Source organism: Thermobia domestica, chromosome 6 (genome assembly GCF_964235325.1).
Source record: "Thermobia domestica chromosome 6, izTheDome1.hap1.1, whole genome shotgun sequence".
Taxonomy (NCBI): Eukaryota; Metazoa; Arthropoda; class Insecta; order Zygentoma; family Lepismatidae; genus Thermobia; species Thermobia domestica.
Window position 1 is genome coordinate 313079417 of NC_137459.1, and position 4090 is coordinate 313083506.

Genomic DNA, 4090 nt, shown 5'->3' on the forward strand with positions numbered 1-4090 from the left:
AATTAACCAGACAAATCGCTCCACCAACTAAGAACGGCCATGCACCACCACCCACTGAATCAAGAAAGAGCTCTCAATCTGTCAATCCTTCCAGTGTCCGGGCCTGGTGAGGTTTCCCGTGTTGAGTCAAATTAAGCCGCAGGCCCCACTCCTGGTGGTGCCCTTCCGTCAATTCCTTTAAGTTTCAGCTTTGCAACCATACTTCCCCCGGAACCCAAAAGCTTTGGTTTCCCGGAAGCCGCCCGCCGAGTCATTGGAGGAACTTCGGCGGATTGCTGGCTGCCATCGTTTATGGTTAGAACTAGGGCGGTATCTGATCGCCTTCGAACCTCTAACTTTCGTTCTTGATTAATGAAAACATTCTTGGCAAATGCTTTCGCATCGGTTAGTCTTGCGACGATCCAAGAATTTCACCTCTAACGTCGCAATACTAATGCCCCCGTCTGTCCCTATTAATCATTACCTCGAGTTCCGAAAACCAACAAAATAGAACCGAGGTCCTATTCCATTATTCCATGCACCGAACATTCAGGCGACACGGCCTGCTTTGAGCACTCTAATTTGTTCAAAGTAAACGTGCCGGCCAATCAAGACACTCAATGAAGAGCACCGAGAAAGGAAAAACCGGCAGGACGTCCGGAACGATCAGTTAAACGCCGGGCGGCGAACCGATCGTCCGAGACCCAGATCCAACTACGAGCTTTTTAACCGCAACAACTTTAATATACGCTATCGGAGCTGGAATTACCGCGGCGGCTGGCACCAGACTTGCCCTCCGATAGATTCTCATTAAAGGATTTAAAGTGTATTCATTCCGATTACGGGGCCTCGGATGAGTCCCGTATCGTTATTTTTCGTCACTACCTCCCCGTGCCGGGAGTGGGTAATTTGCGCGCCTGCTGCCTTCCTTGGATGTGGTAGCCGTTTCTCAGGCTCCCTCTCCGGAATCGAACCCTGATTCCCCGTTACCCGTAACAACCATGGTAGGCGCAGAACCTACCATCGACAGTTGATAAGGCAGACATTTGAAAGATGCGTCGCCGGTACAGAGACCGTGCGATCAGCCCAAAGTTATTCAGAGTCACCAAGGTTTCGGACGGACGAACCGACCGATTGGTTTTAATCTAATAAAAGCATCCCTTCCATTGCTGGGCGGGATTCTAGTTGCATGTATTAGCTCTAGAATTACCACAGTTATCCAAGTAGGATAGGTACGATCTAAGGAACCATAACTGATTTAATGAGCCATTCGCGGTTTCACCTTGTTTTGGCTTGCACTGAGACATGCATGGCTTAATCTTTGAGACAAGCATATGACTACTGGCAGGATCAACCAGGGAATTGACCGACTAAAAAGCCGGAAAGTGTTGGACACAACCAACACAGCGTTCTAACAAAGGATAGGAAAGCTACACCCGACCAAGCATTTTAGACTTCTGTTCCGCTGGAATAAGCCTACTCTTGCGGTGACTAGCTCCCGTTAATACTGGCCGTGTGACAGCCGCCAAGAGCATATTAGACTCCCAATCCAATGGAACAAGCCTACTTGTATCCTTGGGTTACAACAGCTTCCTTCCACACTTTGCCGGTACATCCGACAGAGCAATTTTAAAGACTCCTCTTCCGCCAGAATAAGCCTACCTTTGTGGGGCCTGGCTCCCGTTAGAACTGGCCGTAAGGGTACCCACAAAAGCACATTTAGACTCCTCCTCCAGCGAAATAAGTCTACTCATGTCCTACGGATGACTGTGGCTTCCGTTTACATATAGCCGTTCACCCGACACAGCAAATTTTAAAGACTCCTTTTTCCACCGGAATAAGCCTACTTTTGTGGGGCCTGGCTCCCGTTAGAACTGGCCGTAAGGGTACCCACAAAAGCACATTTAGACTCCTGCTCCAGTGAAATACAAGTCTACTAGTGTCCTTGGATGACAGTGGCTTCCGTTCGACAAGTGATACACGCTCAAACTGGCGATGAGTCTATACCGTCCTTAACTTAAGGAAAATCGGTACTTAAATGCCACATGGAGAATAAAAAGTCACTTACAAAAAACAATGTTCCGCATAAGCCTTTGTAAGCTAGAAAGGACATGCTATCTGGCCTCATTCTCAAGAAGGACAAGTAAGCTCCCGTCAACTGGCCCAAACTCTAAAGCGAGGACAGCCCGTTCAAAGTCAATCGGCATCCCTCCTTAAGAGTACAAAACGGCTCACTTCTTAACCACACTGGCTCTTGCTCCTTCAAGTGAAATCTGGCTCCCTTCACTCTGGCATTATCTTTACACATAAATCGGACTCCTCCGATTTAACCGGTGAACCTAACCCGGGAACTAAGGAAACTGGGAATAAAGACTCAGAGGCCCAATTACCTTGTTCGCCAGCCAGCCTTGCGCCGGCCCAGGCTAGAGACTTTCTCCAACAATCCCTGTTGAGCCCGAAGGATCCTAAGACCACTCGTGTGTACAAAACTCAGAGGCCCAATTACCTTGTTCGCCAGCCAGCCTTGCGCCGGCCCAGGCTAGAGAATTGCATGGACACGAGAAACTCTCAGGACTCTTCTTTGTGGCTCCTCCCGGAATTAAGGAAACTCCGAAATGCAAAACTCAGAGGCCCAATTACCTTGTTCGCCAGCCAGCCTTGCGCCGGCCCAGGCTAGAGAATTGCACGGATTATTCCTGTTCACCCTAAACGCATCTGAGACACCTCGTGTGTATGAAACCCAGAGGCCCAATTACCTTGTTCGCCAGCCAGCCTTGCGCCGGCCCAGGCTAGGGAATCACATTGACACGAGAAAGATCTCGTCAGCGGTTTGTAGCGTGCAGAAACTGCTCCCGTTTGAACTGACAATCCCGACAGAGCAATATTAAAGACTTCTGGTCCATTGAAATAAAGCCTACTTTTGCGAGCCTTGCTCCCGTTAGGACTGGCCGTATGGCTGTGCACAAAAGCATATTAGACTCCTGCCTCAATGGAATTAGTCTACTCCTGTCCTTAAACGGATGACAGTTCTTCAAGCATAGCATGCTACCTTCCGCAACTTACAGGCGCGGAAATGCTGTGGAAACGAGGAGACAAGTCCTCACAAAGGTTTCATGGCCGGTCACCCGACACAGCAAATTTTAAAGACTCCTTCTCATCCGGAGTAAGCCTACTCTCGTGGGGCCTGGCTCCCGTTAGAACTGGCCGTAAGGTTGCCCACAAAAGCACGTTTAGACTTCTGCTCCAGTGAAATAAGTCTACTTGTGTCCTACGGATGACTGTGGCTTCCGTTCAAATATAGCCGTTCACCCGACACAGCAAATTTTAAAGACTTCTTCTCCACCGGAATAAGCCTACTCTTGTGGGGCCTGGCTCCCGTTAGAACTGGCCGTAAGGTTGCCCACAAAAGCACATTTAGACTCCTGCTCCAGTGAAATAAGTCTACTCGTGTCCTACGGATGACTGTGGCTTCCGTTCAAATATAGCCGTTCACCCGACACAGCAAATTTTAAAGACTCCTTCTCCACCGGAATAAGCCTACTCTTGTGGGGCCTGGCTCCCGTTAGAACTGGCCGTAAGGTTGCCCACAAAAGCACATTTAGACTCCTGCTCCAGTGAAATAAGTCTACTCGTGTCCTACGGATGACTGTGGCTTCCGTTCAAATATAGCCGTTCACCCGACACAGCAAATTTTAAAGACTCCTTCTCCACCGGAATAAGCCTACTCTTGTGGGGCCTGGCTCCCGTTAGAACTGGCCGTAAGGTTGCCCACAAAAGCACATTTAGACTCCTGCTCCAGTGAAATAAGTCTACTCGTGTCCTACGGATGACTGTGGCTTCCGTTCAAATATAGCCGTTCACCCGACACAGCAAATTTTAAAGACTCCTTCTCCACCGGAATAAGCCTACTCTTGTGGGGCCTGGCTCCCGTTAGAACTGGCCGTAAGGTTGCCCACAAAAGCACATTTAGACTCCTGCTCCAGTGAAATAAGTCTACTCGTGTCCTACGGATGACTGTGGCTTCCGTTCACCCGACAGAGCAAATATTAAAAGACTTCTCATCCACCAGAATAAGCCTACTCTCGTGGGGCCTCGCACACGTTAGAACTGG

General features: G+C 49.2%; 1 non-coding gene across 1 annotated transcript in view; it reads right to left on the reverse strand.

The window, feature by feature from the left end:
• LOC145688570 (small subunit ribosomal RNA) overlaps positions 1 to 1340 on the reverse strand; it is a 1833-nt gene extending 493 nt beyond the window's left edge. Inside the window, exon 1 of the ribosomal RNA XR_014131943.1 lies at positions 1 to 1340. This exon is cut by the window's left edge and continues 493 nt beyond it. This is a non-coding gene — a ribosomal RNA (small subunit ribosomal RNA).
• Positions 1341 to 4090: the final 2750 nt, after the last annotated feature.